We start from the raw sequence: 13090 nt of genomic DNA, 5'->3' as shown, positions 1-13090 counted from the left end.
AACCCAATTACATTAGCTTTCAAAGCCATTTTGTTTCATATCAAAATATTGCTTCCGTCGAATGTGCTACGATCAATTGGCATGAAGTGTGCCGTCGAATTAGCTCGAATATCTTATTTTTCAGTCGAGAAATGTAATTTTGAAATTTTAAAATTACTACGGTGTATTTTTCTTAAAACATATGACTCAAAACATATGATTTATAAAAATATAAATCATTTATAAACAATTTATGAGGACGTGAGAGCAGAAGTGGCCTAAGCCAAATTTTTTTGTTTTGTACTTTACTACATAAAATAATTTCAAATATGGTAAGTTTTATAGTAAAAGTCGCTGATTTCTTAATTTTAAGGTACAAAGCTACATAGCGTTACATAAAATATTTTTGCATTTATTTTAATTTCTCTACCAATAATGCCAAAGTGGCCTAAGCAGATTAGGCCATTTTGCATTCTGGCAACGTTTGAGCCATTGGCCTAACCCAAAGTTTTTTTTATGTACTTACCCACTTAAAATAGTTTCAAATGTGATAAATCTTAAAATAAAAGTCACTTTTTCTTTGCACAAATCTTACAGCCGCAAATTTTTACCACAAGATTTACATTTGAGTATCTTATTTTCGCTTTATAAAGAAAAAGTTCCAATTTCTACTTCCAATTTTGTGTTTAACAAAGTGTTTAATGAAGAGCTAGACTTGAGTTTTCAGGCACCAATAACAGATTCATGTAAACGGTGGGATTTATTATCTATCAAATTGAAAGCTTGTCGCATTTCTGCAGACAAACTGAGACTTTAGAAAGAGAAACTATAGACAGATTGATAGCAACAACAAAATGCAGACAAAAATCATCTGAAACGAACACCGAACCCGCAAACAGAAATGAAAGCAAAATATTTAAAGGAGCCACATATGTGAAATTATTAACGGATACAAAAACACTACATAAAAATATCCAAAATAACAATGTAACATTCACGCATAAGCCGCATAGCACTCTCAACAAAATATTTAGCAAAACAAAAGACGAAATCAGCAAAGAACAACAACATGATGTAGTTTACCAAATCAATTGTAATGGCAAAGCGGGCGAGCCTTGTAATAAATTATACATAGGCACAGGCATAGGCGAACATAAAGCAGACGTAAGAAACAAATAAATAATATAAAAAAAAAAACTTTTAATATACAACGATTTTATAAATGGACTAAAAATTAGAAAATAATAATTCTCAGTCCCATAGAATTTGTTTTGGTATCTTTTGATTCTGAAATTTTAGCAAGTCATTATAAACAATTTATGAGATTGAAAATGAAAAGCGTGGGGATATTTAAATAGAAACGCGTTTAAAGAAAACAATGTCGAGCTTTACTCCTGCATTACTTGTCCACTTGTTTCAAGTAAGCTTTTTGTAGCTAACCTCAAGTTATATATTTTATAGAAATCCCGCAAAAAGNCGGTGAATGGCGATCGCTATCGTTCGATGCTAACAAACTTTTTGTTGCCAAAAATGGAAGAACTGAACTTGGTTGACATGTGGTTTCAACAAGATGGCGCTACATGCCACACAGCTCGCGATTCTATGGCCATTTTGAGGGAAAACTTCGGAGAACAATTCATCTCAAGAAATGGACCGGTAAGTTGGCCACCAAGATCATGCGATTTGACGCCTTTAGACTATTTTTTGTGGGGCTACGTCAAGTCTAAAGTCTACAGAAATAAGCCAGCAACTATTCCAGCTTTGGAAGACAACATTTCCGAAGAAATTCGGGCTATTCCGGCCGAAATGCTCGAAAAAGTTGCCCAAAATTGGACTTTCCGAATGGACCACCTAAGACGCAGCCGCGGTCAACATTTAAATGAAATTATCTTCAAAAAGTAAATGTCATGGACCAATCTAACGTTTCAAATAAAGAACCGATGAGATTTTGCAAATTTTATGCGTTTTTTTTAAAAAAAAAGTTATCAAGCTCTTAAAAAATCACCCGTTACAAGTAGGTTATTTTTTATCAACTGATAAAACGCAACGATATTAATAGATTGGTGCACACACATGCATATACATATGCATGTACATACATACGAGCACCAATTAATTTCATTTAAAGAAATGGCGTTTCGTCCATTTCCGCTGTAGCGTACGTAGTGCATAGGGCGACATCTACCTCTCGAACCAATCTGATGCCTAGACTTTTTTAGAAACTTTGCAAAGCAAAGGTTTTATAGCTGTCTGGACACACAACATTGCAAGTTGATAAAAGCGTTGTACAGAATTTGAGATCGATTTTAAGCGCTCGCTATTCATATACCCACATACATATGTTTGTACATACATATATTAATTTTCATATCAATTCAAGTCTATTACATGCTCCCATATATGTAATACTTCTACATTTGCAGTAAGCTAACTTCCCAATGTGTAAGCATTCCGAAATCAAAGCGAGACAGTCTAGTCTGGGTAGTGAGGGGTTGAAATTCGATTTTTTCCGAATTTCGAACATTGGGAGACCATTGGATTATTCGATCAGAAATATGGTGGTGCAAATCCGACATAATTCGAATCTTTTCGAATGTTCAAACAAATTTATTTCTAAAAATTTAAAAGTTTGTTTGTAAGAATGATAACTCAAATTTAAAAAAAAATTCAGTTGAACTTATATTAATGTGATTAACTATCCATATCGCTCTTCTTAGCTTCACAACGAAAAATAAATAACAGGGACGGTAACACCGGCACACAAAAAAAAATTAGTGTGATGTGCATTTGACCGGACCTACCTATGGTTATGTATTTCGACCCGCAGAATCCGAATTTGAAGTCAGTGTGGCAATATACCTCCTAGATTTCGAGAAAACTTAAAAAAAAAACGTAAAAAATAGCGAAAATCGGCAATAAAAACGGGTTTTATTTTTTCGCTCAACGGAAATAATTATTATTTGATTTTTATTTTTTCTATCACAAATAATATTTATTTTATGATTTTTATTTTTTCCCTCAGAAATAAAAATTATTATTGAGTTTTATTACTCCACTTAAAAATAATGATTATTTATAAAATTGAAAAAGCCATACTAAAGCAATCTACTGAAAATTTTGGGACTTAATGCTTTTATTAGGGTGTCGCTACCTCTGAAAAAATACGTCAGAAATCACGCAGGTATAGCTTTGAGTATTTTGAATGATCATTATTCTTAAGTGAAAAAATAAAACTCAATAATAATTATTATCTTTGAGCGAAAATATCATCAAATAATCATTATTTTTGATGGAAAAAATAAAAATCAAGTAATAATAATTTGCTTTGAGCGAAAAAATATAACTCAAATACTAATTATTATTTTTAGCCTTTATTGATTAATCTCGAAAAATAAAAATCATTGTAACTTACAGTAGAACGTACGAACGAAATACATGAGAATAGTTAAAATTGTTCTACAACGATTACAACTTGTTGATTTTTTTTCCAAAAATTTTAAAAATAATGATTATTTTCCGTCCCTGATAAATACAAATAAGTATTTTTTTTAAATAAATATCTCAAAAATTTATCAGAAAAAAATCTTACAATTTAGCAAATGTAGCATATTGAAACTATTTCTTTGGGACGTATAACGTGATTTTATTTATTTCTCTTGCTTTACAAAAACAGAGAAATTTGTACATACTTCAAGTTACATACTTGTGCAATCATACGTATGTTTATAAATACTTATACAACGAATAAAAAAGTCTCACACTTAACGGCAACGAGATCTTTAAGTAAACAAGGAACAAAATAGATAACACTGTGATAGATTTTTTTTTTCAAACATCTCCAAAGACATGGCTGGAGAAGACGGTTTCACCCTATTTCGGGTATAGGGAATCGAACTGCATCATTCGTGTTTTAAGTTTTCTACACGCCTTCATACAACATTTTATTTTGAAAATTTTGCTCCAATGGACATTTTTCAGGTGTTATACCCTATTATATGGTTCTAACTTTTATCTGGTTGGCTTTTTCGGCAAAATTTCTTTGACAAAGTTGTTTAGAACATCCTTTCGTCTTTTTTAAGTGGAAGATCCGAAAGTCCGATTTTTAGTTTGCCCATAGCTAAACGACTGGTATTTTTTTCTTACATATGCCAAAAATTTAACTTCACATTTGACATCAGTGATGAAAAACGGAGTGTCAATCACACGATACCAAAATTTTACGACAGTCTTTGACATGTACTGCGTTATCAAAATTTCGTCAGTTTTTATGATGTATTTGACATCAAGTGAACAGCTGTTAGTTAAGGAAGTTTTTGATGACAGTACTTTTGACATAATGAAAACCAAGCATTAGATAAAGTTTTAAGATCATAAAGCATCTGAAATCTTATTTATTTTTTTGCGAATTTATTTGTATAGCTGGGTTGTGTAACTATTTAAATCAATAAATACATTTCATTGTGAGTTAATACTTAAACATTTATGGTGACGTACAGTAATGTCAATGGAATTAATGTCACTGACATTAATATACAATTGAGAAGGGAATTAATGTCAATTACATTAATACAGACCATATTTTTACATAAAAACACTTTCATTTTGTGAATTTGAGTCTAAATAACAAAATTTATTTTTATAACATTACATATTTCACTTTTCGAGGATGAATCAATTCCTAAGTGATTTAATGTCAATTGACATTATTTCACTTTTGCCTGCGTATTAATGTCATTGACATTATTGCACATCACCACATTTATCGAAGTTCCGATTGCTTGGATATTTTTAATTCATTCCTGCATTGAAAATATCGATTTTTATATACGATACTTCGACGCAATATTTCCTTGCATCAGATCGAAAAAACGTCGATGTATTTTATTGACTCCCTAAGGTAAATATGGTGCCACACACAGTGATGCCAAATTTAGACAGAACGAAAAAAGTCGCAGAGTTTCTTTTTTGCAAATTAAGACGAAATTCGATTTTTTCTAAAAATATTCGATTTTATCCGAATTTTAGCACCACAAAGTTCGATTTCAAAAATTCGCAATTTTGGAACTAAAATTCAAATCTCGAAGCTTCGAATATCGAATTTACCCATCCCTAGTCTAGTACGGTTTTTGTGTATGTATTGTGTACGTGAGTGCCGTTTTTGTGTATGTGTTGTGTATATGTTTATTTATAAACCTATGTGTTCCTTTTTATTTGTACGGTTTTATTGCTATATCTGTACTGTAATGTTTTCGGACGGTACTAGCTCTTACTGCCAATATAGGAGTATTACATACATATATGCATGCGCCCCACGCTTTTCATTTTCAATCTCATAAATTCTTTTTAACATTTAATGTTAACATTTTGAAATATCTTAAACTTTAGAAATGAAAAAATCGTTAAATTTCAAAATTTACAAAACGATCGCAAAACCACAAGTAGTTCTTGGTTCACTAGTTCTTGGAGAGAAGTTGCAAAGTCAAACTGTAAAAATTTTGCCGGCAAGAATTTGCAACGTGTGCTGAACGTCGAAGAGTGCGGACGTGTTTTTAAGTTCGCTCCGTAGTCATTAAATATTGTGCTAATTAAAAAAAAATATAAAAATAATAAATAGATAAACAAACCAAACCAAATGAAAACAGAAAGCTATGAATCAAGCTGAAATCCGAGCCTAGAAGCAACGCGAGCAAAATGAGCGTCGGCTTTCAGTTCAACGCAACAACGCATATTTCTCTATTCGGTCCCAGAGTGACAGCGAAAGCGCAAAGCCCAATCCATCGACCACCCTCAAACCTCCTCAAGATTCAAGTCAGCGGACTTGCTCTCCAAACTTACCATTGACGACTCCGATGTCTTGGAGTGAAGAGTGCGCTTCACCTGTGCCGTATCACATTTCACGCCCAACGCTTACATCAAATTCGGTAAGCGATAACATATCCCCAAATATACCTGCAACAACAACTAGTATAGTGACATCTTTTACTACCTCAATCGCGCCAACAACAACAACAAACACACCGGCGATGCACAGCGATGTCAACAGCCCGGCCTATTCTTGCTAAGCAAGCACAAATCGACTTGAGTACAAGCACTTACACTGGCAACAAAGGCAAAGCGCAAGAAAAGGTGAAAAACGAAACAACTAAAAATGCGGCCATACAGACTGGAATGGACCGCTATGTTACAATAAAAAAAAAACTTAGTCCGCAAAATTCAACAGGCAGTAAGACAAAATTAAACCGGCTAAACTCAACTCAGCAAGTCAGTGAGAATAGATTTGCACTGGTAAGAGACAATGCCAAATTTCTGAAGATGCTGCAAAAACTACTAATGCCAAACCTCCGCCGATTTTTATAAGAGAAGAGAATTCAAGCGCTCTTGTTAAAAAATGCACTCAGCTAATCGGTAGTAATAAGTTTCATATTATCCCACTATCTAAGGGAAATATTCGCGAAACTAAAGTGCAAATTTATTCCGAACAGGATTTTCGAACAGTGTCCAAATACCTGAATAACACAAACACAAACTTTTATACATACCAACTTAAAAGTGCAAAAGGTCTACAAATTGTAATTAAAGATATCGAACCAAGCGTTGAAGCTGTGGAAATTTTGGAAGCACTTAAAGAACAAGGTTTCAATCCAAAAGCTGCTGTGAATATTTTTAATAGGAACAAAATCCCTCAACCTGTGTTTAAAGTTGAGCTCGAGCCTGAAAACAAACCACTGGGCAAAAACGACGTGCATCCAATTTATAAATTACAATATCTGTTGCATCGTAGGATAACTGTGGAAGAACCGCATAAGAGAAATGGTCCTGTACAATGCACCAACTGCCAGGAGTATGGTCATACGAGGTCTTACTGCACGCTGCGGTCAGTGTGCGTAGCTTGTGGAGAGCTACATGTCTCTGCCACTTGCACATCAAACAAAAAAAGCAAAAAAAATGTGGTAACTGCGGTGAAATTCATACAGCAAACTACAGAGGCTGCCCTGCCTATAAGGAGTTAAAAAACCGGGTCAACCAAGGCGTGGCTTCTGTACGTACTCATAATGTATCGAACGCCTTTGTACCCTCCCAAACGAATCCTGACGTTTTCTTCGCCAAAAGAGCCACGCCGTCAACAGTTCTATCAAACACCGTCAATGGCGTCTCGTTTGCAAGTGCCTTAAAATCAGGCTTAGAAAACATTGTCCCTACAAAAACTGCACCTCAAGTTGCGCCGCAAGAACAGCATCCCCAGCAGCAATACGGTAAACAATCCAATATCGAAGCTATGATAGCGTCGATGCAATAAAACATGATGAATTTCATGACTTTCATGTAAAACACAATGCAAGAACTCATACGAAATCAAAATACGCTGCTCAAACTGCTTGCTACTCAGCACACAAGATAATAACCTAATTTAAAATAGCCCTCTGGAATCCAAATGGCATTCATCGCCACAAACTAGAGCTGTCAAAATTTCTTAAGGACAAGGAAATTGACATAATGCTTCTTGCTGAAACACACCTAACTAATAGATATAATTTTGACATTTCGGGATATACCTTTTGTTGCACGAATCATTCAGATGGAAAGGCGCATTGCGGAGCTGGTATTTTAGTCAGAAACCGGATTAACCACCATCATTTGACTAGAATTGCCGACATTTTTCGGCAAGCAACATCAATATGCGTACAAGCAAAGCAAGGTTATATTACGCTCTCCGTGGTTTATTGTCCCCCACGTTTCATGATAACAGAAAAACAGTTTATAGATTTCTTCAGTTCGCTGGGGGAGCGCGAAGCAACCTCACTGGGGCTCACGCTTGTCCAACCCTAAAGGCATGCAATTATATAACGCTCTTATATGTAGAAGAAACAAACTCGATTACGCTTCTCCTGGAAAGCCTACATATTGGCCGGCATCCCCGCAAAAGTTGCCAGATTTATTAGTAGATTAATTAGTACAGAATCAGTTGCAGATCTCTCATCAAACCACTCACCTGTATTTTTCACCTTGTGGCATCAGACGCAAGAAAAAGAGTCACCCTATATGCTCACGACAGGGTCTACAAATTGGTTAAAGTATAAAAAATGTATCAGTGCGCATATAGACCTCGACCCAAATTTAGATACGCCGACTGATATTGAAAACTTCATAGCCGCTCTTGAATCTACACTTGGAGCAGCCGCTAGCGTTTCTAGGGACTCGATATGGAATCGAAAGTATCGATATGGTACTCATTTAAAGTATCGCTGGAAAAATATCGGGTACCCATTAATATCGGCATAAAAAGACTCGATATCGCAAATATCGATAGCAAGATCCAAAAAAAATCTGAATATTGGTGACATATGTAGGCCGCTGTGGTGTAGTGATTAGAAACCTCCGGGCGTATTTCTGCCATGAAAAACAGCTCATAAAAAGTCCTTTGTGGGACAGCATCAGGCGTACGCAACAAATCGGAGGAGAAGCTCGGCCAAACGCCAACATATTTTGTAAGCGCCAATCTATTATTTTTACACGTAGAGAATAAGGTGTTGACTTAAAACACCGAGACAGTGTGTTCAAATTCCGCCACATGCAATCCTAACGATAGTAAAAAATGTTTGTTCTATAAAGGCCAATTTATATCGGGAAGAATTGATAATCACATTATCTTTGTAAGTCTGCTAAAGACGCGTCAACTTTTATTGAATTCAAGTTCTTGGTTCTTTAAATGGGAGGTATCTGTACTCTTCCCCTCTCTTCTCACCTCCTTCGCCTTGGAATGAGCAGACTTGAAAGAAAGACTTAACGTGTCTGAAAGGTGACTAATTTGAGTTTATGACATTCGATACGATAATAGGATTCTGGTACTCGATTCCAAAAATATCGTTTTAAAACTATCGAGTAAAAAATACGGTATCGAATGCCAAAAGTATATGGTATTGTATCGTATCGAAATTCGTGTCCCTAAGCGTTTCCCCACCCCAGAAAGGTTATGTGCAAGATAAAAAATATAATTTAATAAATAGGAGAATTTAAATGTTTGTATTGGAAAAACGACGTCTACGACGGATATGGCAGAGTCATAGACCACCAGCATCAAAACAACTGCTCAAGGCGCCACACATGCACTGACGAGAGCCCTCAAGAACGAGGAACAGTACGCACAGTACCGGTACATCCAAAAGCTCTCACCGACTACCACAAAGCACTCGTTATGGAAAGCATACCAAAATCTAAATGCCTCTTAATGCCTAAACCTCGCAACTAATGATTTTCAACTACCATCCGTACCCAATGTGTCAAAGTGTGAGCCGCTGAAATTTGTACCTGAAGGAATTTTAAAAGTAATTAAGGATCAACTGCAACCAAATGAGGCCTCAGGGCGGGACTTAATAGCCCCAAAAATGATTATTGAGCTATCAAATTGTGTTGTACTTTACATCTGTATGCTATTTAACACAATCACAAAACTTTGTGATTTCCCATCTACCTGCTACCGTGTATGTCGAAATTATTCGAAAAACTTCTTATGCTGCGCATCTCCCCACATCTGCAAGCCCGCAACATAATACCACTTCACCAATTGGGCTTCAGGGAAAATCATGGAACAATCGAGCAAGTAAATCGCATAACCGAACTCCGAACAGCGTTTGAAAAGAGGGAATATTGCGCTGCAATATTTCTTGACGTCACCCAGGCATTTGATCGCGTCTGGCTAGAAGGCCTTATGTATTAAATACAAATGCTACTCCCACAAAGCACACACAAACTGCTTAAATCATACCTTTATAATCGAAAGTTTGCAGTTCGATGTAACACCACCATATTTGAAGTCCATGCAATCGAAGCTGGAGTGCCACAAAGCAGTGTCCTTGGCCCGATGCTGTATCTCTTATACACCGCGGATATTCCTACAAAGGACCGCCTGATAATGTCCACTTTTGCCGATGACACTGCCATAATCAGTCGCTCCAAGTATCCTCTACAAGCAACTGCGCTCCTAGGAAATCATATGGAAGCTGTTGCCAATAGGCTCACAAACTGGCGAATAAAGGTTAACGAGCAAGTTACATTTACACTGAATAAGAGTAACTGCCCTGAAAAAAATGCGACTAATCCGGGATGACTCCGGGAGCAATCGCAAAGGAACATGCGGCTAATACCACATTTGATCTCTTTATATGGAATGAACTGTTCGCTTTTGTTCGAGCATGTCCTATGAAGAGACTAATTGTTCACCTTTATACCCGAACGGGTATAAAAGACGACTATTCACTTTTAAAAAATAAAAATAAAAATTTGCGCCAGCTGAGATTCGAACCGTGGTGCTCAGTTTTGTTAGGCGAATACTCTCTCTGTGTGCCAACGCCGCACATGAAATTTCACTTACTAAGTGCGTACATATCAGTAAATCGTTAATAGTACCCGTTAGATATGAGTCGGGGACTCATTGATCACCAATTATACCCATAAGGGATGAGTCGAGACTAATTAACCTCCATTAGTACCCGAATGAGACTAGTTGGGACTAATTAATGCCCAATTGTACCCGATTGAGAGTAATCTCGGAATACTCTCTTTAGAGATTAGTCGCACAATTTTTTGCAGGTTGCCTCTCCTTGACTTACAACGTACAACGTACAAATACCACAAAGCAATCATGTCACTTACCTAGGGGTCCATCTGGACAGGCGACTTACTTGGCGAAACCACATAGTGGCTAAAATGACTCATCTCAAGCTAAAGGCTAATTCTCTCCACTGGCTTATTAGCTCTCGCTCACCCCTGAGTCTGGAGTATAAAGTGCTTATTTACAATACATATGGACGTGAGTTATGGGGAAACGCGAGCAGCAGCAACATAGAAATCCTTCGTCGTGCGCAATCTAAAATCCCTCCAACAAGCACCTTCGTATATCCGAAATGAGAACATTCACCGCGACTTGAGAATACCAGAAGTACGAACCGAAATAGAACAACGGAAGACGAAATAACTATCGAAGTTTTAGCGCACCCAAATCATTTAGCAAGATCTTTATTGCGTGTTACCAGGACCTCAAGACTACGTAGAAATGACTTACCAGTCCAGTCGTAATCTTTTCTTAGGGCCAGTTAAAAAAAATACTCATCCCACCTAGGGGATGTAAATTAAGTGAATAGATTAAGATTAAGATTCGAAAACTTATTGTTAGGCTCTTAGGCAGGGCAGATTCAATAAATAAAAATAAAAGGTAAACAAAAAATAAATTCGATTGTTTTTTGAGGCCAGTGTTAAAATTTCCTATTGGGTCATTGGTAGAGCTTTCCGGCCGGTATATTAAAAAGGCAAACTGGGTTTCCTCTTTCTCCTACGCGTTTCGGCGTACTTCACGCCTTCATCAGGGAGTCTGATTTATTGCAAAAAAACAAAACATAATATCACAACAATTAGACATAGTTACATATGACTGGAAATTATACATACATATACATATCTTTTTTATCACAATAGCACTTACATATTAAATTAGTGTAACTATTTACATTACAATAAACGCAAAACATTTAACTAAAAACTTTTCTTTTTTTGACGTCACTGTCTTCGCCCATCTGAGTTGTTACTTTGTATTGCCGTCCGGTACGCGCAGTTTATATTGTCAACGTCCTCTTTAAAGTTCATCGCGTCCCTTATAATAATAAACATACTGCACAAGAACGGATACCCAAATAAAACTATTGAGATGCTAATAGCAACAACAATTAACAAATTAACAGTACGCACAGTACCGGTACATCCAAAAGCTCTCACCGACTACCACAAAGCACTCGTTATGGAAAGCATACCAAAATCTAAATGCCTCTTAATGCCTAAACCTCGCAACTAATGATTTTCAACTACCATCCGTACCCAATGTGTCAAAGTGTGAGCCGCTGAAATTTGTACCTGAAGGAATTTTAAAAGTAATTAAGGATCAACTGCAACCAAATGAGGCCTCAGGGCGGGACTTAATAGCCCCAAAAATGATTATTGAGCTATCAAATTGTGATGTACTTTACATCTGTATGCTATTTAACACAATCACAAAACTTTGTGATTTCCCATCTACCTGCTACCGTGTATGTCGAAATTATTCGAAAAACTTCTTATGCTGCGCATCTCCCCACATCTGCAAGCCCGCAACATAATACTACTTCACCAATTGGGCTTCAGGGAAAATCATGGAACAATCGAGCAAGTAAATCGCATAACCGAACTCCGAACAGCGTTTGAAAAGAGGGAATATTGCGCTGCAATATTTCTTGACGTCACCCAGGCATTTGATCGCGTCTGGCTAGAAGGCCTTATGTATTAAATACAAATGCTACTCCCACAAAGCACACACAAACTGCTTAAATCATACCTTTATAATCGAAAGTTTGCAGTTCGATGTAACACCACCATATTTGAAGTCCATGCAATCGAAGCTGGAGTGCCACAAAGCAGTGTCCTTGGCCCGATGCTGTATCTCTTATACACCGCGGATATTCCTACAAAGGACCGCCTGATAATGTCCACTTTTGCCGATGACACTGCCATAATCAGTCGCTCCAAGTATCCTCTACAAGCAACTGCGCTCCTAGGAAATCATATGGAAGCTGTTGCCAATAGGCTCACAAACTGGCGAATAAAGGTTAACGAGCAAGTTACATTTACACTGAATAAGAGTAACTGCCCTGAAAAAAATGCGACTAATCCGGGATGACTCCGGGAGCAATCGCAAAGGAACATGCGGCTAATACCACATTTGATCTCTTTATATGGAATGAACTGTTCGCTTTTGTTCGAGCATGTCCTATGAAGAGACTAATTGTTCACCTTTATACCCGAACGGGTATAAAAGACGACTATTCACTTTTAAAAAATAAAAATAAAAATTTGCGCCAGCTGAGATTCGAACCGTGGTGCTCAGTTTTGTTAGGCGAATACTCTCTCTGTGTGCCAACGCCGCACATGAAATTTCACTTACTAAGTGCGTACATATCAGTAAATCGTTAATAGTACCCGTTAGATATGAGTCGGGGACTCATTGATCACCAATTATACCCATAAGGGATGAGTCGAGACTAATTAACCTCCATTAGTACCCGAATGAGACTAGTTGGGACTAATTAAT

This window comes from Rhagoletis zephyria, unplaced genomic scaffold (genome assembly GCF_001687245.7).
Source record: "Rhagoletis zephyria isolate East Lansing unplaced genomic scaffold, Rhagoletis_zephyria_1.1 Rzeph_scaffold_04217, whole genome shotgun sequence".
Classification (NCBI taxonomy): Eukaryota; Metazoa; Arthropoda; class Insecta; order Diptera; family Tephritidae; genus Rhagoletis; species Rhagoletis zephyria.
This window is presented reverse-complemented; position numbering follows the sequence as displayed.